The sequence below is a fragment of the Condylostylus longicornis genome, unplaced genomic scaffold (genome assembly GCF_029603195.1).
Source record: "Condylostylus longicornis isolate FDR11 unplaced genomic scaffold, ASM2960319v2 ptg000098l, whole genome shotgun sequence".
Classification (NCBI taxonomy): domain Eukaryota; kingdom Metazoa; phylum Arthropoda; class Insecta; order Diptera; family Dolichopodidae; genus Condylostylus; species Condylostylus longicornis.
Window position 1 is genome coordinate 264,443 of NW_026578066.1, and position 23,511 is coordinate 287,953.

At 25.2% G+C, this 23,511-nt stretch overlaps 2 protein-coding genes across 3 annotated transcripts in view; one reads left to right on the forward strand and one right to left on the reverse strand.

Annotated features, from left to right (window-relative positions):
• The window catches only part of LOC129613918 (centrosomal protein of 135 kDa), a 65,050-nt gene that overhangs the window by 4,664 nt on the left and 36,875 nt on the right, over positions 1-23,511 (reverse strand). The gene's annotated exons all lie outside the window — the stretch shown is intronic.
• Positions 2,598-23,511, forward strand: part of LOC129613919 (uncharacterized) — a 53,262-nt gene continuing 32,348 nt past the window's right edge. The window contains exon 1 of the mRNA XM_055528255.1: positions 2,598-3,010. The gene's annotated coding sequence lies outside the window, so the exon portion shown is untranslated. The remainder of the gene's footprint in view (positions 3,011-23,511) is intronic.

Genomic DNA, 23,511 nt, shown 5'->3' on the forward strand with positions numbered 1-23,511 from the left:
TTTTACTTTTAATATACTCACAACTGCTTAATTTTTACTGTAAGTATTCAATTATTAATTACTCTAATAAATTATAAATTACGAGTATCTACTACTGTTTGCAATGCAACTATTGGTTTTTAACTACAACAAATGCAAAAAAAATAGTAATAAAATTCTTATAAAACAGCTGATCTGAAGAGAGCGCAAAGAGAATTATTATAAAATAATAAACACGAGACAATTTTAAGCAAGTACATTATTCGAGACAAGAGGTATATATAATATTGTTATAATAATAATTGCGTTAACATTAACATGATAGGTAAGTGACAGTAAAATTTAAGGTAGAGGTATAAGAAAAAAAAGAAAAGAAAATAAAACAAATTCAGATGATAAAGTAAATTTCCAAGCCAAACTCAAAATAAAATTCAGTATAAAATAAAATTTACAGTAAAACGGACGTGTTATGTGACGGTCAATGTTTATTTTATTTTAATTAAAAAAAAAATTATATATTAAATAATAATTATATTTGGAAAATTTTTTAAAAATATTATGATGACTTTTTTGGTATAAAATATAATTGAGGTCAATATTGCATTATACTTAAAATAAATATAGAACTATATTTGAGAATGAAGAGAGAAATTTTATTATCCGAATATTCTTGACGCGTTGTTTATGTCACAGTAATTTGTCATTACAAAATTTACACATGTACAAAAGAACAAAACAGTGTACGTTTATATTATTCTGGAATTCTAAAAAGTTAGTTATTTTTTCTTGGTTTTTTTTTTTTTTTGCAAAGAAATTCTTTATTCCACCCGCACATTTAAATACCTTTGTGTTATACCAAGTTTCTTTTACTTGATTTTTAATAGTATACCGTTAAAAGCAATTAAAAAGTGATTGTATTTTTTCGAGATATTTACTTATATATATGCACATGGATTAATTATTGATTATATAGTATTTTTTCAGATTTTATATAAAAATATTTATGAAATATTTATATATGTGAGGAAAAAGAAAATATAATAAATAATTAAAAATATTATTATTGGTAAAGGAATTACCGTTGTGTTATAACAATAACGAACGTTTTATTATTATAGTATCTATATTTGTATACGTGCTTGTAACTCAATCCAACTAATATTTAGAGTATAAATTAAAAAGAAAAATGAATAAAAAAATAATATACATAAATTCGAGTGCAATTTAATATAGTGTAGTACTATATATGGTTCAAACTTCAATTGTAATGAATTAATATATTTATGATTTTATATATAGGTTATTTGAAAACTGAATAAATTAATGAAGATTATGCAATAATACGAGTATTTATACAATTATACGAGTGTTTATAAATAAGGGAATGTAAAGCCTCTAGGCTTAACGTAGGTAGCTATGAAGGATAATAATCAATTTGTTATATAATTGATAGTTATATGTAAAACCCAATATTAATGAAGAGAATAAATAACAATAATCTTCTAAGCACTGCCGGGCAAATTTTCTAAGTTGTGAATAATTAATTCACAGTATATGAGAACATACTCGAAAATTAATTAGCAATTAGATATACACAAGCAATTTTATTATTATTATGCGATCGATATTGCTTGAATTATTGCAGCCACCGCCCCCCCCCCCCCCCTCTTTTCCCTAAAATGTCAGTTTTAGAAATTAATTATGTACAATTATTCTATAATTCAATTTTTTTGATACGTTATAGCTTTAGCCTAGTCTTCAAAATGTAGAACTTAATTTTGAATTGCATTCTTAATAATACGAGATAATAATTTTATTTTTATTTAATGAAATGTGTGTTTATTATGGACACATGCACACGTATTTCTATTACCAATTTAATTAATATTATTATATATATGGTTTTACCCATTTTTCTTTTTTGAAAGTCTCAGACAATATCTTAATGGAATAATAAATTGTCCAAGGTCAAAAAAGGTCAATTGATTTTGAATTCATAATTAATTTGTTTCTTTTTAATAATTTTTATTTAATTTGATTTTTTTTTTGTTTCTAACCTCTATAAAAGTTCTAACCTAATAACAAAACAACATTCAATATTAAAAATATTTTTTTTTTTAGAGTCATTCATTCGAAATATTAACAAAACAAAAATTAAAAAAAAAAGTGATAATTAAATATTAAAACAGATGTGAAAAAATAACAAGCAAAACAAAACAAAAAAAAACACAATAAAAGTAAAAAAAAAAAATGAAATTAACAAGTCTAAAAAATAAAATTGGAATACGAAAATATGACACAAAAAATAAAAATGTAAAAAAATTGGAATAAATATAAGAAAAACACAAAAAAAACCGAATTAAGAAATTCTTCAAATTTTAAAAGCATAGTTAAAAATTACTTTTATTTTTTTTATATACATATATATATATATATATATATATATATATATACAAATTGCATTAAAAAAAAAAATTAATAATGTTCATTTGTTTCTGTTTTTTTTTCTATTCCACCTTCTTACTAACATTTAAATGTGCTTAATTTGAAATATAATTTTATAGCCATTATTAATATTCGGGTTTCTAACTTAAGTCTTTTGTTTCAAACAAAAAAAAAGCACACAAAAAAACCACATATTAAAAGATGTAAAGTTATAATTTTCAGAAAACAAAATAACATTGTATATAAACATATATATATACATATAAAATATAAGAAAAAACCGGTTTCTTTATCAAAAAAAAAAAAAAAAATATTGCAAAAGAAGCGCAATTAATTAACATCGTCGCATCAACACAATTCAACAAAAATATTATTTATAACCGGTACAAATTGAACCTACATACATATTATATTTATATGAATAAAAAAAAATACTTATATACTCGTATACTATAAGAAGAAGAACTTTTAAACAAAACTTAAAAAACAAATAAGAAACGATAAAAATCTAGTAAAAATCTGAGAATAAAAGGGAATAAAAAAAAAATAACAATAGCAAATATAAATAAACTATTAATTACCAAAGGTAAGTTTATGTCATAAATTTTACAATTTTTTAATTTAAACATATTATAATACATATATTGCTTAATGTTAAAAGTCTAAGATTTCTTATTAAAATAAAAAACAAAAACAAATTGCAAAGAATAAGAAATAAGAGAAGTTTGACATTCTTATTTGAACTCTGATAAAAGCTTTTAACCTTGTATTCCAAATTTAATTTTGCAAAACGCTACTCATATACCTCTATGTACAAATATATTTGATGTCTACGTGTATACCTATCAAGTAAATGGTGTCTACGTTATATATGTATGTATGTCTTCAGAAATATTTCTTAACAATCTTAATTGGTACAAACAAAATAACCTTTTATCTATGACAGACATATTTTTTAAAATTTATTATTTTTTTTTTTTAACATTGAAACAAGGAATATAGACAACATTATCATCAATGGCTTGTTATTACCAATATTGAATTTATTATTATTAATTAATAAATTTTTTGACATTCATATACATCACATATGCACTTCTTTTTTTCTCACATAATATCAAGTCAGAAAATGATTAATGATTTTAAAATTAATTTATTATATGAATTGTAATAAAATAAAATATTAAAGACGATTTATTTATCTTTCAACTTTATTGATATTATCGCCCATTATGATAAGAATATTTAATAAATATGTTTCATTCTATATTTGAGAGTATATAACACTTTTGGCGTATAACAATTTCAATGAATTTATCATATACATATATGAATGAGTAGTTGAGATGAAAAGTTAAGCACATTCATTTCGGTAAATGAGCCATTTTATTTCAATATTGAAATTGAAAATAAATTGTTCATTAGTTAATTAAAGTAAGTTTTTATTCTTGATTAAAAGATAAATGGCATTCGATTCAAAACAGCGATCTACGAGTATTTCAAAGTTACTTCCTTATTACTCCGGACGTGTGTCATTATATAAGTATGTTATATATTTTTAAATAGAAAGTAACCAGTGTAAGAGATACTCGTACTTATTTTTTTATTGAAATTAATAATTAATGTATATAATTATTTAATAATATTTAATAACATCTGTAACACTCTGTGAATTTAGGTTAAATGCAAATTTTTGAATACAAAACACTTTGAGGTGTAAACGAACTTTTACAACTTATACTATTAAAAATGTGCAATATTAAACTGATTTCCTATAGCTCGTTAGTATAATTACGATTTTGACTATATATATAAACATAAAAAGTTGCTTTTTAATTATTTTAAATTATTTTTATTATAATAAAATAAAAATTAAAATTTCCATAAACTAAATAGGAATAAATTTATTCATATTCGACTATTGCATTAATTACTTATAATTAAAATTCATAATAAAATATGTAAATTGAACAATTCTGTTGAATAATTTTTTGAGGAATATTACATAGGTTATATATATATATATATATATATATATATATATTGAGGGATATTATATAAGCATATAGCATTTTACTTGTACATGTTGTAGATATCGAAATTAAAATATAACTGTTGGCAATTTTAGTGTTATAAAATATAAGGACATCGTGAAAGAAAAATTTTTAAACAATTCTTTTTAATATTAAAATTTTTGGATTTAATGCAGTAAAAGTGAATAAATCATAAAATTATTTTAATAAAATCTTGAAAAACGCTTAGCCATTTTAATTATGTAAGAACTGTAGAATAGTTCTTTATATACAATAAAATTAAAAATAGGTGTTGTTTCAGTAAAAAATCCGAATTATGAAAAACGAATAACATTTATTATCTACCCAGCTTTTTTCAATGATTAATAGACGAAAATATAGGAATTCTACAAAACTTAATGAGTCATAAATTTTAAATAAAATTAGATATAAGATTTCGAAATTTCTTTATAAAATGTAAAAAATTTAAAAATTTGAATGTTCAAAATGAAATTTCAATTTATTTTCTTAAAATATAGCAGCACAAATTACAATACCAAAGCTTTCATATATAAATTTATCACAATTTTAATTTTAATATTTTTATATTACAAATCTGAATAATCTGATAGCTTTATTAAATATATCGAATTTGATAACAACAAAGGAACGTTTTGTATTTTAATAAAGATTTCAAAACTTAAAGGTACTAGCTATATACATAATGTTAAGTACGCCTACATTTTATCATTCTTTAATATTTTATAGTTTCTTTTCATCACTATGTCCTTTCCTTCCCTTAAAAACAATTCACTATTTTAATAATTCACTCTCAATCTTGATTGTTTCTATCAGCACAACAAAAAACCAAAAGGTAAATATTTTATTTACTTGTTTTTCCTTTTATTTTTTTTATTATACATAAAATATTGATTTTAAGACGTTGTTGATTTTATAGGTAAAAAAAATATTTACTTTTTTATATTATAAACTTGACATCTTTATCAATATAAACAATACTATACAAGTATAATGTTGTAGTGCGTGCGCATATATAAAAGGTATAAAAAGGTATATAAAATGAAGATTAAAGCAGCATAAGAACACAATACACCGGAAGGAAGTTATTTATCATTTTTTAAAAAAAATTCTTTAATGCTTTTATGGTTCTTTTATTTATTATTTTGCAGAATTTTCTATAATAAATTCTACAACTACGTTCCAACTATTTATTTTTTCCAATTAACTTAAGCCAATACCATATTTCAAGATTAAATTATTAAAATAGTGAATATAAAATAAAATGCAAATTTATATTGAATAATTCTAGAAAAAAAAAATTATAAAAAAATAGAAAGCAAAAATCATGTTGATTGCAAATATTTTTGCAAAGTGCAAAAAATTCAATAGTTAAGAGTAGCGAAAAAAAATTCATTTTTTTTTATATTTGAATATTTTACATAATTTTATGTGCACTTTTATTGTATCAATTGTCTTTTGATTTCATAATGCTTTGTTGTTTTTGTTTTTTTTTTTTTTAAACTCCCACTAATCAATGCCAATAGGTTTTTATAGTTATAACCATATTAAATATTTCGATTTTCTTATTTACTATAAGATTTAAGAGTGTTACGATTCGAATGACGTGATACTTGATATTTTTTTTGTTTTTCTTTTTAAAATGAGATAAAATGAAGTAAAGGTTCAATAATAACTTTTAAGAAGTATATAAGTAAATTTATAATAATATTTGAAAAAAAGTTATAGTGTTAATGCAATTGTGCAAATTTTACTCCGATTTATTTGTAAAGTGGTAATTTAATAGGAATTTTTTGTTCTGGATTTGAATAATGTACTGACTTTGTGTGAATATACCCTATACGATTCGCAAAATATCAATCGTATTGTGGTAAATTATAAAACATTTTATTGATTCTTAATGATTTTTATGTAGTGTTAGAGCAATTTTTACGCTATGGAAATGAGTTTAGTCATAATGTGTTAGAAGAGATTATTAATTAATGGAATTAATATCTTCATACGTTTATGAATAATAATTTCTTGAAGGAAATTTAGTCACTATCGTGTGGCTACACAATAACCATTAGTTAATGCATAACGAGTCAACGTCAATGTAATGAACGACGTTTATTTATGGCTTATAAAATATCACACAATATGCAGTGAAAATCTGCAAATTTAACTATAGCCATATGCAATATAAAACCAAAGCATACTTTTCTGTCACCATTTTCAGTTGACAATTCTTAATTACTATAATTTCGTCACCACTTGTTTTTTTTACTACAATTTTAAAAACAGAAACGGCAACACTATATGAAGTAACTTTATAAATATTGACGCTTATGAAAATATCAATACAGATATATACAGATAATAAGTACACGTTCGTATAAAATTCACTTAGGCATAAGAAAAAAAAAACAAAACAATTAAATATTACTTGCGTTTTTTTTCTCTTATTTATGTTATAGCAATATTAAGAATGGCGTAACAGTGTGTACAGTATAAAAGAAAAATAAAAATAAAAATTGATTTAGCATTAAATTGGCTAATAAATTTACCATGGTTCCAGTAATTTTATGTTTGACTAGCTAGAGAAACAAAAAAAAAAAACACGAAAAATCGCAAAGCAATGTCCCAAAGAATGATTGTATCAAAAAATAAAATCGGAGTAAAATGAAATATTTTTTTTTTCTTTAATCATGTCTTCTTAAGTTGATTTCCTCGTTTCTTTTGCTACATATATAGTTTATCTACCCACTTCTTTATAAATTAATATAACGTGTATATAAATTCAAACTGAAAGGTTTGAATGTGAAAGGTTTGGAAATTTTTTTTATTGAAAAGAAAAAATTTTTAATTTTTTATAATTCAAAGCATCAATAATTATAAATTTGAGACAATTACATTCAATTCAATTTTTAAATTGTACAATAATTTGGCCTTAAGACATTTAGCGGTCTTATTTTGATCTATTAACATTTTCTTTCGCTTTTGGAGATCTTAAATGCATCAATCATGCCAATTGAAATTTATGTTAAGTTTATTCGAGTGTCTATTACATATAAAATTTGTTTATTAAGAAATTTTCTAATAATTGATTTTTTAAATATTTTGATTTGGCTGGTTATTTTGACTTGAATTGTTTGAAAAGGTGAACTTTTCACATCGGTATTTACAAAAAAACATTCGAAGTAAACTTTATTAAAAAGTTTTATTTATTTGATTTCTTATTTCAGGTTGCTTATTCAGGTTAGGTTTCTGAAATCCAGTTCGAAAACAAATCAGTTTTGCTTCTTTGAAATTCATTACAGTGTCTAAGTTATCCATTTGTTCTTGGATTGTATTAATTATGAGTTGCATATCATTCTTTATTTTTAAAATTATTAGTATGTTACGATATACTCTTGCGATTTTCAATTAGAACCTAAACACTTATTTAATTACCAAAAAAAATTTCAAGAGTTAAACATAAGATTTTAATATTTTTGAAGCAATTATAAAAATATTAGACATCCTATCCTCTCAGGGTTAAAATATTAAGAATGTTATTAACTTTTTCCGACTATAAATTTGTCCCTTTGCCAGTTTCGACTATAAATTTGTCCCTTTCTGTTCAATTTAATTTTTTTCCTTTTAATTATGTAAAGAAATATCAGTTTTATGAAAATTGTGAAATTTTTCACTATATTTAATTAATCTTATTCTTAAATTGTATCTGGTTCCTATTATAATTTAAAACAAATTTAATTTTGAAACAAATCGGAAATGATGAATGAAAAATCATTCGATTTACCATAAATTTCTTTAATGCTTAACCATCTGTTTACTTTCAATTCGTTGAGCTTATTTTCTTTAATTGTATTGTAAAATGATTTCATTGTTATTTAAGATTAAAAAGAAATAATAACACCCACAATGTGAAAATATTAAATATTTTTCTTTTCATTTATTTAGACATTAAAAAGGAGGAACACAAAATTTTTGAATGAAAGAACTAATCATTCGATTCTTTAATTTTTCAATCAAATATTTATACGCTTTTCTTTTATAATTTAAAATTAAATTCGTAAAGTTTTTTTTTTTTAACATCATTAAAATTTCTGAAATATAAATAGGCTACATTTATACGCCTAATATCTTAGGATTTTAAACAAAAAACTAAAAGTGAGAAACTTTCTTTTCTTATTGCAATTCAAAATCAATCGATTTGATTGATTTTCATTTAATTTCATTGTCTATGCGTTTTAAAAATTGAAAATTAAAAAATTTTTTCATATTGAAATATTTTAATCATCTTCTCTTTTTTTACATGCATTGATACATAATTAAACTGATTTGAGATTATAAAATTCATTTAAGTTAACACTTATGAATCTAAAATTAATTTTAATTTTCAATATTGTCGTTGGTATGCCAATAATATTGCCAATATAATAATATTGAATTTACCAAGATTGCATATCAAATATTGAAGAGCAATATTTTTCTGCAGAAAATTAGAAATTAAAAAAAAAATACTTAAAAAAGGAAAATCAATATGAAATTTTGCACAATACGTTGTGAATACAAAATAAAGTTATATTTTGCTCATGCGCGATATATCAGAATTTTTTAATACAAGACAGATTTGAATACATGCATACAAATGGCAACAGGTGCCACACATCAACGATGATCAATAAAATATTTAACTTAAGAGGAGTGTTGGAGAATACTCACTTATTCACTTTTATGTCAAAATTATCTTTGTTTCAATATCCACGGTTATTTCATTAATTTTTCTGATTATAATTTAGTTGAAATTTAGAAAATTAGCATACATTCAAAGATAGGGATAAAAATTATAAAACAATTTATAAGGGCGCGGTTTACAATTTACTCTTCTGAAAACTATCGATATTTTTTAAAATAATTAAGGACTTTTGTCTACAAAGCCTTAGAAAATTTTAAAATTTTCCAATACTCATTTTTTTTTAATACTAATTTTATTATTATACATTTATTACTGCACACTTATTATTTTATGTGACAGACACGTATAATTTTATGTTATTAACTAATTGTATTTTGAAAATGAAAGATGATTAAAAAAAGACAATACACAAATATAAATAATCACTTACAAAAAAAAAAACACTGATTAAAAAAACAAAAAAAAAAACATATTCATAAATTCACATTTATGCGCCCAGTTTAAATTTCCTTTTCATTTCAATGCGTACGCTTTAAAAGTATGCACATTGAAAAAGTCATACATTCCACTGCATGATCAATAATAGAAAAAGAAATAGACAAAGCTCATATGTTACACAAGACCGTAACATTAGAAATTTTTACTTTCATACACTTTTCTAATTTAAGAGCATAACTGATATAAATCACATATTATTGCATATAAATTTTAACGGCATCTTATCACTTATTGCATCAAAAAATTCCAATAATTTTTTTTTTTCCTCTTTTAATTGAAATGAAAATTAACTTGTGTATTGCATTTTATAAAAGAAATTAAGTAAGAAAAAATTTTATTGAATTCACACATAGAATCGAATTCCTCTTACATAATTTATTTTTAAGTGATACTCGTATTTAAATAATGAACAATTTAGAAGAGGTTTTTCAACTTTTCTATAACAATATTTTGAGAGGATGAATTTGTTTTAATAAAATTATCATATAAAATATGTGGATTTAATTTCAAGATTTATTGAAGTCATATTTTCGTACAAATATGAATTTACTTACATCTGTTTACAAACCAATATATTAATTTTACTCGTATGTATACAAAGTTATGAATATTTTTTTTAAAATCTGTTATACAGTATGAGAATAAATTGAGTTCTCTGTAAACATTTGAAATAAACAAATATATAATTAATGATAATAAAATTTAGTTACCCAAGTGTGATCAATTTACTGATTTTAATGAAGAATAATTAAATTTAAAATAATGGCAGTATCAAAATTTAATAAAAAAAAACATTTTCCGCAGGTTTTAAATTAATAGTTAAGGTTTTGCAGAATTGCAATTAACTAATAATTTTATATTTGTATAGAAGCATTCGTTGGGACATAGCAATTATTTTAAAATTATATGAAAAAAGCAAATTAACGAAAAGAAAAACAATTGAACGTTTAAAATCGAAACTGATCGTTAATATGAAATGGAAATTTTTGTGTAAAAATTAAAGAAAAAACGAAAAACAACAGACACTGTCAAATTTGTCAAGTGAACAAAACAAAAAAAAATAAGTAAAATATTTTCTTTTCCATTTTTTCTCTCTCTCTCTTTTTTTTAAAAAAAAAAAAAAAAATTTCCACTTATTAAAAAACCACGGAACACAAATTTTTAAATTTTTTTAATTTCAATTTTTTCATTTCTTTTTATTTTGTGTGTTTGTTGCACAACATAAACACAATTGAAAAATTTATTTTCACTTTTTCTTTTTTTTTTTGCAATTTTTTCTTCTTTCATTTTCTTCTTATATAAAATTTATTTATTGTTAAACTGTTTTTAAAGAAAGTATTAAAAACACAAAAATAACCTTGACATGAATTCGACATACTTCCATACATAACATGCTCATAACATGCTCATAATATGCTCATATATTAAATATTTTATATATAGCGGAAAAATTACACATTAAAATATTAGAGCTCACATTTAACACGATAACATATTTAAATCTGTTAATGCTCTACTAATTGGAATGTAATCATAAATAATAATATTTTAAGAGCGAAAATTAATTAAAATTAATAAAATTGAAAATCTTTGATTATGTTTAATTTAAAAATATAATGTAAAGTAAAATTAATGAAATTCCAATATTAACTGCATGGTTATAATTAAATACAGCATTTTTTTTTTTATTTCATTTACACTTCCATTATACCAAAGTTTTGAAATTACGGGCATTTGTGTGTTTTTAAATTACCGGTTTTATAATGCATATTGCTAAATTTGATTTTAGAAAATCTATAACAATCATATTATTACAGCAGTTATTGTTGTAGCAATTACTATTGATCAGCTTAAAGTAAAATTCTTTAAGTTATAAATAATTCAGTCATTAATAATCGTATATCGTATACATGGAAGCTATTTATATTAAATTTAATGTTAAAACAACCAATTATATTATGGTATATAGGTATATAAATTCTTCTGTTTCACAATATGCCGGAACCTTACACCATTTTAATCATAAATAAAAAGAAAATGCCGCGCACATTAAATATTTTTTCTTGTGGAATTTTCGAATACAAGTGAATTTTCTTGAAAATTAAAATTTATTTCTATTCGAATATTAAACCATATTAGGTCAACATATGTATTTCAAAAACCTATAAGGGAAACTAAACTCATAAATGACATAATTTTTTTTTTAATTCTGGAATACCTATGATGTATGTCAACTTGATATCCGATTGAAAATTACAAAAAATTACAATTCCAAATGCTTCTTTTTAAATGATCATCTTCCAAAAAATCATCACAAATCTAAAACTACTTTATGTGAAATAATAAATATACATATATACGAATATAAATCTTAGAATTTCTTAAGTAGTATTCGTGTTCAAAAATAATTTTCCCAAAATTAACACAAAAAAAATTTTCATTTTCATTTTGTTTTCAATTACAAAGAAAATTTCAAATCATTCTGTAATAAAAAAAAAAAACAGACTAATTTAAATAATTAGGTTATTAACACAAAAAAAAAATTTTTTTTATATGAAATTTCTTGTCACCATTTTAACAACTAGGTTATTGCTATTATTCAGTTTTTTTTTTGTCAACTCGTACTTCGTATATTACCAAAAAACTAGTTGCAAATTTTTATGATAAAAACAAGAAATAAAATCAAACACTATAAAATTCACTTATTCAATTTCCTGTCTTGTCTACAATTTTCATTTTATTGTGTAACAAATCCATAAATAAAATTTAAGTCTAGCTGTTATATTACACTTTTCCATATTAATGTGGATTGAGATGTTCACGTTAAGTGAATGAAGGAAAAAGTTATAGTTTAAAAGAAATGTATTATGTGCAAAGCAAAATTTAATTATAGATCAAGTTTAATTTTTTTTTTAGATTAATTAAAGCAATTGCAAATTATTCGGGAATTGGATACAAAAAAAAAATTTTTAATAGGCACCATTAAATGTTGATCATCACATTATAAAATTGAGTACAATGCATGTAAAAATTATATTTTAAAAGTATTCAATATTAGTAAAAAAAATTTTATTAATGGAATCTTAAAATTCATAAAATCTTAAACTAAGAATAGTCTATTACAAATACCGCTCAAATTTTCAATCAATTGAATAAATTCGATAGGATAACTAAATCATTGTTAAAACAATTTTAAATTCTGGCATGAAAGCCTGTAATAATTTGATTTGCTTTACAATCATAATTAGTTAATCTTTATGCTTATAAATTAATAATTAGCAAAATTTATTTAAATTTCTCATATTTTTTTTTTAAGATTATATCAAATATTTTCTGCCCAATTAACATAAAAACTAAATTTAAACTTAAAATACTTGTAACAATTAAGTAAACAAAAATTCGCTTTAATATATAATATGCTGGCTACGAAACCAAGGGATGTTCATAAAAAATTCCGAATTTATTTTTATATTTTTAATTATAAGTCAAATAATATTGCTGATACATGTAAGTTTTAAACTAATAAATTTGACCATTCCATTCATAAATTGAAATCCATTTTTATTTTGTTTTGTTGTTTTTTTTTTTTTTTTCAATAGTCTCATCTTTGTATAAATATTAAAAATTTTAATCAAAAAGTTTATGATAAAAATATATTTGACATGGATGTACAGTTAAAGGCAAACCAATCAATATTAAATTTTAATACGACTTTTGATATTAAAGCTGAAAAAATAAATGCAGCTTATGGATCATATTCATTAACAATTTTTTTTAAAAAAACCGTTTTAACACCAATAAATCAAACCCTTAATTATTGCCATTTATTACAACAGGAAGAAACTGGTTTAATGTCAAAGCTTATTATACAAGCTTGGCGTAATATTAAAAAGAAACTACCAACAAAATGTCCAATGTTACGTGGAAACTATTATGTTAGAAATATGGATTTTAATTTTGGTCGTCTTCCAATAATTGGAAACAGAGCTGCATTCAATTTTAAAAATATGATTTTTATGATGCAAAACACCACTAAAAAATTATTATCAAATATAGTAATTGAGGGTGAATATGTTTATTTAAAAAAGAATAAAATATGTTAAAATAATTTTACAAAAAAAAAAAAATGTGTGTATAAAAATTTATTTCAATATCGATTTCTGAACTCTATTATTGTCAAAACCTTAACTAGTTGGTTTAACACCTTCAGTTTAAATATTAAATTTTAAGGAAATTGCTTGATTTTTTTTTTCTATATGTACAAAATTGTTAATTCGGCGCGTATAGTAAAAATTCCATTGTTTTAATATTTTAAATTAATCTGTTGAATATTTGAAATAATTTTAAATGTGAATCCGTAATAAAATTAAGTTTCAGAGACCGGAAATACTTTAGTAAAACCATTTTAACCGAAATTGAAATACGACAGACCAACATTTTGCTAAAAGTAGTTTATTTATGCTTTCCTACTATAAAGAAAGCTCGATATGCGAATTTTGGTGCTATCATATATTTTGGTGCACTATAATTCAATTTATGAAACACACTTTACTTAACAAACTCTTATTCCATTTGTATAATTTAATTGTACTCGTAGAATTTTACTTATTAAACTTTAATTTTTAATTTTTATTTTAATATTTTTATATAAATTTCTAAATGAATAATATAAAAATTTTTTTAAATGTAAGAATAAACAAAATTTAAATTAATTTTACTCTTAATTATACTTTCACTCTGCGTTACTTGCTTTATTATCTGTGCGGAGATTAAGATTAATAATTTTTTGTTAAAAATCTATTTCAAAGAATATTATTAAATTCTCATGAATGGCTAATTGAAAAAAATATAAGTATATTTAGCCATAACATTTGTCTAATTACTAAATTTATAATTGAAAATTTTAATTGAATTGACATATAAAAAATTTAGTATATTGTATGGGATCACTAGTAAAGCATACTAATCACTAAACAATAAGAAAAGGACTGATATTCTTGAAAGGAATTGAAATTTTTCGAATATTTACTTTTTCTTATAAAAGTTATTTTGATAAAATTACCAAAGTTATCTATTTTAATAATTACCAAAGTTATTCAAGTCAGCGAAAAGTTAAAATTATAAATTGCAATTGTGATTTTTTTGCTGCTTGGTTCTTCATATTTTTTTTTCTTCAAATTCAAAACCCAAATGTTTGAAAAGTCACTCTCTTACAAGAATTTTCTTATTCTGAAATATAATTTCTTCGGTCATCCTATACTTTAATATTATATTCGAATACATAGTATTGAAGCTTAATTAGTTAAAATTTTATTAAAGATTATCAGTAATCATTATAGCTTAAGCGTTAAAATTTTCATTTTCTCATATTATATGCAAACAAAACTGTAAAGAATTAGAGTATACTAATTACTATATATTATGTAGTATCGAAAATTCTACTAATGTATTTTAAATTACTATATATAAAATTTCATATATCATTGAAGGAAAATCTTAATATAAATATAATATTTTTTTTAAATATAAATTTATTTTCTTATGCAAATAGTATATAAAAACAAGAGTTGAAGTTTTATAAAATTTAAAATATGTTTGTTAAAATTTTTTTCATATATTGGATTTTAATTTTATTTCCTTTAATACAAGTAAGATTCATATTTAAATTTAATTATTAAAAATTTTATTATTAAAAAAAAATTGAATAAATTTTAATATTTTTCTTTTAGTCAAAATTTTGCATAAAAATAATAAAATTGGAGAAAACTATTAGTAGTAAAAATGTTTTTAATTTTGATATACAATATAAAAATACAGATAATTCAACATTATTATTGAATCTTACACTTGATGTACTCAATTATAAATTTAATGATTTCTACAGTACATATGCACTTGTATTAGATTTTAATGGAAAATTGGTAACACCATTTAATCAAACAGTTAATTATTGTTTATTACTTCGTAATGAAACAGATGGATTAATATCAAGAATACTTTTACATTCATGGCGTCATTCTACACGAAAACTTCCAAATCAATGCCCCCTTACTAAAGGCCAATATTATATATATAATATGGATTTTAATTATTCTCTTATACCAGTTTCAGTACCAAAAGGAAAATTTAATTTTAAATTTAGTTTTTTTATTCTTAAAAATAATAAAATAAAATATCTTGCTTTTATAAATTTTTTTGGAAAACATTTTTCTGTTAAACGAAAAGAACCATGTTCAAGTTATTTTAAAAATTAATTTTAAATATATATGTATATTATTTATATTTATAAGAATTTTAAATAAGTTAATTATAATAATTTTTAAAAAATATGTGAAGTTATAAATATCGAAAATCAAAAATGTATTAAAAATCTCAGGTTATTAATACTTCACAACTCTTTTTTTGTACAAATTAATTCTAGGTTTATTATTATTCTCATTAAACCAGGAAGTAAAAATATACGGAATGTAATTGCTTAATATCGAATAATAAATTAATTAAGGTACTTATATGTATATATACTGTCAGAGTTTGTTTATATTTTCCTCCATTCAAAACATATAGACAGCAGAAATTATAAAATAATATTATTATACAAAAATTTTAATTGTAAATAAGAATAGAGATGTCGAAGTAACTGTTATACGATCCTCCATATCATCTAAGTTCTCAAATCAAATCAAATATTTAGCGCTAAGCTCTCAAATCAAATCAAATATTTAGCGCCAAGTTTTCAAATCAAATCAATTGATTTTGAAAATACATTTGATTTCGAATACGTTATTGTTATACAACTAATTTAAAACTTAAAATACAAAATTTTTAATTTAATGCTCAAAATACCATATAGAAATTTGACAAAAAGTGGTAAATCATGAAAATTTGTTTATTTTTAATGTATTAGAAAAGTCAATGATATCATCATGATTTTTACAACCACAATATTTTATAGTCCAGTAAATCTTTGAAATTAATGAAACAAATTATATGGAATTGGGCAAACTTTTTTTTTAATTACAAATAATTACACAATTAAAAATTCAATTACAAATCCAAATATTTATAAATTTGAAATTAGTTAAACAAAAATCTTCAAAATCAAATAAATAGCCCATTAAATAGCAATAATAAAATATTTTAATTAAAATAAAATGTTTAAGAAATATTTTCTATTTATTATTTTAAAAATAATTTTAATAAAATCAATTCAAGTAAATAATTAAATTTTTTTTTAAATAAAACTTTTAAAATTTATTATTATATATTATTTTAGGCAAAATTTTGTATTAATATAACAGAATCCAATATTATCAATCATTTTAAGGATATTTTAATAATTGAAATTCATCTTAAGGATACTGTATTTTCAAAATCAATGATGAATGCAACATTTTTATTAAAAAATACAACAATAAATGATTTATATAGTACAATTGATTTAAAAATATTTGCAATAGATAAAACATCAATTATATTTCCATTCCGTGAAACAATTAATTGCTGTTCAGTACTTGAAAATGATCAATATACTATAACATCAAAAATATTAATAGGAGCATTGAAAAAAACAAATGAATATAAAATACCAAAACATTGTCCAATATTACCAGATTTGTATTATGTAAAAAATATGGAATTCGATTATTCAATAATACCAGCACCATTATTAAATGGAAAATTTAATATAAAAATAACATATTTTATAATTGAGAAACAAAAACCAAAAATACTCACAACACTTAATCATTTAGGCAATTTTAAATCATTGAAAAGGAAAGAAGTTTGTAAAAGAAAATAGTGTTTGACAAATCTAGAAGGATAGCTGTAGTATACATGGATTTTTATAAATGTTATTTGTTATAATAACTTTGCAGACTTATTGTTGTTACATTTTGTTAGTTTTTACATGAAATTTATTAATATAAAAAGTAATAAAATAAAATTTAATTTTAACAATTTGGTGTCGATTGTACTTTAAAAATTTTCCATTTTGCACTTCTACAGGTATTAAAAATTTCTATATTAAGAAAAATATTTGTCGTTTCAATTGCTATACTAGACATTGAACCAAAGTTTGTTCAAAATTGAATTAAATGTAAGAATCCTCTAGTGAAAGTGCGATTCGAAGTAACTGGTTCCTCATAGATCAAAAATACTCGTAACACAATCTTTCATATGGTCCCATCCTATACTTAGTATTAACTAGTATTATTTTTATTATGTAGTTGATGGGGTAATCAAAATGTGACAAGATTCGTATTAGAATTGATTCATGTGTTACATGTAAAAAAAAAATTTAGGAGTACCTATAGTAGCAAATAAAAAGTAACGGGCACTGATCAGTGAAAACCCTCGAATACTCCGAGTTCATTTTTTTGAATTTTTGATTTTTTAATGTATTTCCTTAAGTCCACCCCAATTGAGGCGAATAAATGTAAAAACACAATACTTTTGGTGGTCAACATTAAATTCAAATAATTAAAGATAATTAGGCATAATTTAAATTTTCATTGCTATCTTAATTATTAGCATCAAATTTTTAACAATATTAAAACATTATTATAATTACCATTTACACATACATACATAAAGAGATACCATACAATCGCAATATTCAAAATTGAATATGTAATTGATTGAATTGAAAATTCAATGAAGACTTCAACTTATAACTTCGGTAACTGTAGTAAAAAGAATGTTAAAGAAGAGTATTTTACTAATTTTAGTTCTAATTTCATTTATGATTTTGCCAGTTCAGGTAAATAGACATATAAAACTTGTTTATTTTAATTAAATTTAATTTAAAGAAATTATTTTAGCAAAAATTTTGTATCGAAATAAATAAATTTGTGAATAAAATTTATTTTAAAGATATTTGTAATGTCGATGTAAAATATAGAATTCAAGAAAATTCAATTCCCGAAACAAATATCACAATTGATGTAGGAAAATCAATCAACCCAGTTTATGGCACAGTTATCTTAAAAGTAAATTTTAGAAAACTAAACTTTACTCTGGCTAATGAAACTATAGATTTTTGCAATATAATTCATAAAGAACGTTATAGTTTAGTATCAAAAATAATTGTTGCCGGAATAGATAATAGTATTAAAAAAATTCCAAAAGATTGTCCAATATCACCCGGTCATTATTATATACATAATTTAAAACTAAATTATACGCTAATACCACCACCAACTTTCAATGGAAAATTTATATTAACAATAAAAATATTTAAACAAGAGAAAAGCAATCAGAAAGTATTAATAGATCAACATTTCTCAGGTAAGTTTTATGCTATAAAAAAAAGTCAAACATGTCAAATGAAATTGATATAGTAGATTTAAATTAACTGTACGTTACACATATTTTTGTAAATAAATGGTAAAAGAATGTAACAACTGAGGTGATTTTTATTTAAATTTCTTTATTCTTAGTATACTATAATCAAATTGTCCTAAAATACTGCAAAGGTTATGTTATTGAAAATCATTACTTTACTTTATAAGGAATACTATAAAGTATTCGAGTTTTCGGTTTTAAAAATTGTTTTGAAAAGAGTAGTAACCAGTGCGCCCCACGTTCCCAAAGAAATTAAGAGATGTAGCATTATATAGAATTATTATATTTATCGATGCCGCCCAATATATAATCTATTTAACGCAGTCTAGATTTTGTCTATAACAACATGGTTTTTGTTTACTAGACCGCCAGAACATTTGTTTTTAGACGACGTTTATTTTTACCCATTTGATGGTTACTCTGAATAATGTGTTCCTTAATATTTAACTCTTAAGTGTTTAACCAGTTTTCATTTGATTCTTTCAGGATGGCTATAGTTAATCTACATCTAGAATGGGGGAAGATACATGAATATATTCGTTGTCTCATTTCCTAAGATTCTACTGTGATTGGGAATGGTCAACTCCTGCAGGATCACATCGGTTTGAAGATCTGACTCTCAACCAAAACTGCAGTGATATTACAGCTTAATCGCATGTGCCGGCACTTGGAATAGTGATGCAATTTATTTTATCTAGACTAATAGAGATATCCATCTTTAGAGAAAATTCCTATATGTCAGATGACACGCCCCACACTGTTCTAAGACTCGTTCATATTCCAAACCAAATAACAGGGATTAAACTACCCTATATTATTTTCTGATCCCTCTCGATCTAGTAGTGTCACTTATTATATCTATGTAAACGGCCATTTGTGTGATAATTACTGTGGACCGAACTATTATTGTTTGCCTTGAACAGTCATATAATAACAAAAGCCTCTTCAACAATACTTAAAATTGCATCCGTCCTAATAAGTAACCTATTACTTCCTTCCAACCAATAAGTAACCTATTTAAATTCTTTGCAAATGACAGTAATGCTGTCCGCAGGAACAAAACAACTTTTTGAAATTTCCGCAGCTTTGTCTGAGCTGTGTCGTCTCTCTGCACTATTTATAATATTAGAGACATAAAGTCATTTGAGTTCTCAATGAAAACTTAACAAATTTATTTCCAATTACGTCACAACATAACATCATAATTCAATAAAATATTCCTATAATTAAATATAAGATAAATTTCATACTCTTTACGAGATTATTAAAATCGCATTACTGACATTATGTTCACTATAACACAAACTAATAAGTTGAAATAATAAAAATTATTTTAATACAAAATTCAATTAACATTTTCGGTTCAAAGTCTTAGGATGCTCAATAAAATTTTACTAATTTTAACGCTAAATACATTTACGATTTTGCTAACTGAGGTAAAATTTATAAAAAAAATATTTATAAGATATTGATTATTGTTATTTTTTTTTAGCAAAAGATATGTATCGAACTGAATAAGTTAGAGAATAAAAACTACTTCAAACAAATTCTAAATGCAGACATAACTTACAAAAACCAAGAAAATTCTGCACCATTAATGAATTTTACATTTGATATAGGAGAACCAATTAATGCTGTTTATTCTACATACTTGTTTAAATTTAATTTCAAAAAATTTAATGTCACTGTTTGTAATGAAACTATAAATTTTTGTGATATAATTAATAACGAACGTTATAGTTTAATACCTAAACTATTACTGGTCGCTTTAGATAAAAGTAAATATAAAATTCCAAAAAAATGTCCGCTATCACCAGGCCATTTTTATGTTCACAATTTCAAAATGGATTATACACTTTTACCTATGAAAAATTTATCTGTCAATGGAAAATTTATACTAAGTGTAAATGTTTTTAAGCTAGAGAAAAATATTATAAAAATTCTGAACAATCAATACTATTCTGGTATCTTTTATCCTGTGAAAAAGAAGCAAAAATGTCTTGAAGAATGAATACAGTAATTTAAAAAACGATTTTGTCGAATAAAATTAAAAATTAAAATTATAGTGATTTTTTTTAATTTAAAGGTAACTATAACATTCTATGAAATGAGCACCAAAATACAAAATAATCGATTAAAAGGTTCTCGCCCATCAAAAACTTTTTGACGCCAAGCAAAAATAATTTATATTTGTTAACAACTTTTCTATACATCATCCCTATCGAACTATGTTTGCAAAAAATAAAAATATTATGTGCAGTTTAAGTTTAGCTATTGACGAATAAAAAATGTTATTCAATAATTTTTTGTTAATTGTAATTTTGGACATATCTTTCTTTACTTTAATATAAGTAAATTACCATTCTGTTTGGTGAACGTATTGGTTACTCTGCAGTAGTGAAGTATATAGTGGAAACTCTGGATGATCGCCTCCCCTGGAATTCCCATATAGAAAATCATCGGGAAGGCTAAAACGGCCTTATGGACTTGTAGGAACTTGATCGGTGGGACCTGGGGGATCAGTCTCAGGATGCGAGGCTATATATGGGACTTACTAGGCCCATCGTCACCTACGGACCGATTCTATGGTGCCGTGAGGCTCAGCAACCGGTTGTGCGGGTCAAGCTGGAAAAGCTTCAGAGGTTGGCCTGCTTAAGAGTGAGCGGGGCAATTCGGACGGCTCCTACCGTTGCATTGGAGGTGATGATGGGGTTGCCGCCACTGCACCTCCATATATTGAAGGAAGCTCGGCTAGTGACTTACCGACTTTCTGGCGAGGACAGGGCGGAGCTAAAGTTGGCCCACAGGACTCACAGAGACTTCATTGAGAGCGATCCGATTCTAAGAATAACCTTGCCGGATGCTTGTCTGCCGCCTTACAGCTTCGACCGCAAGTACAGGGTTCTGTTTCCTGATCGATGGACGTGGGATCTGGGTGACCCGGTACTTGGGCGCGTGGACGTATATCAGGTCAAAATACATGGAATAGGGGTTTGTCTGAGAGCCAGTTTAGAAAGGGGATATAAAAACTGTGCCATTTATGACGAGCAGGGTGGCATTGTTTACGCTTCAGTCGGCCCAGATTATATCCAGGCTTGTCTGCAGCTACCTTACTGTACTTGTGGAATTGGCATTGGTAAACACAGTGAACATGCATTTGTGCCTTTTTGTGGTCTGCCTTCTTCCGTCCTGGGACAGACGCAGAAGCAGGGACAGATTAACGAGCCCAATTCTGTTTGGTGAACGTATTAGTTACTCGAGGGAGGTGAAGTATCTGGGGGTAACCCTGGATGATCGTCTCTCTTGGAATACCCATATCGATAGAGTTATCGGGAGAGCTACGGCGGCCTTGTGGACGTGTAGGAGCTTCATCGGGGGGACCTGGGGAATTAGTCCCAGAATAGCACTGTGGCTATATACGGCCCTTGCTAGGCCCATCGTCACCTATGCGTCGATTGTATGGTGCCGTAAGGCTCAGCAGGCGGGTGTGCGGGCCAAACTGGAAAAGCTACAGAGGCTGGCCTGCCTGGGAGTGACCGGGGCGATGCGGACGGCTCCCACCGCTGCATTGGAGGTGATGATCGGATTGCCGCCACTGCACCTCCATATATTGAAGGAAGCTCGGCTGATGACTTACCGACTTCTCTCTGGCGAGGACGGGGCAGGGCTAAAGTTGGCACACAGAACTCACAGAGACTTCATTGAGGGCGATCCGATTCTAAGGATAACCATGTCAGATACCTGTCTGCCGCGGTACAACTTCGACCACGAGTACAGGGTTCTGTTTCCTGATCGATGGACGTGGGATCGGGGTGGTCCGGTACTTAGGTCGGGTTCGAGCGTGTGGTATGCGGACGGGTCCAAAACGGAGTCGGGTGTGGGCTCGGGCGTATACGGTGTCCGCCCGGACACGCGTGTATATGCAACCCTTGACCCGTATTGCACAGTGTTCCAGGCCGAAATACATGCAATAGAAATCTGTCTGAGAATCAATTTGGAAAGGGGGTATAGAAACCGCACCATCTATGTGTTCTCAGACAGCAGGGCTGCACTGCTGGCGCTCCGTTCAGCTGAGGTTACATCCAAGCTGGTCTGGAGCTGCCTTGCTGCACTTATGGAATTGGCATCGGAAAACAGAGTGATGCTCATTTGGGTGCCGGGCCATAGTGGCCATGCGGGCAACGAAGTTGCCGATGAGTTGGCGCGGAGGGGATCTGGGGCTGCCTTTCTGTGGTCTGCCTTCTTCCGCCGTGGGGGCCAGGCTTGCCTGCCTACTCGCGGCGGAATGCGGTCGTCACTGGCGGGACACGAAAGGGTGCCGTCATGCGAAAGTGTTTGTTCCGGCGTGCTCCGACGAATTCGCTGCGGAGTTGCTGCGGGTGAGCAGGAGCCGGGTTCGCACTATTGCGAATTTCTTCAAGGGGCACTGCCCGGTGAAATACCACCTGCATAGGCTGGGGAAGTCGGGCTCCCCCCTGTGCAGATTGTGTTGGGGTTTCTTCCAACATGCTCGGG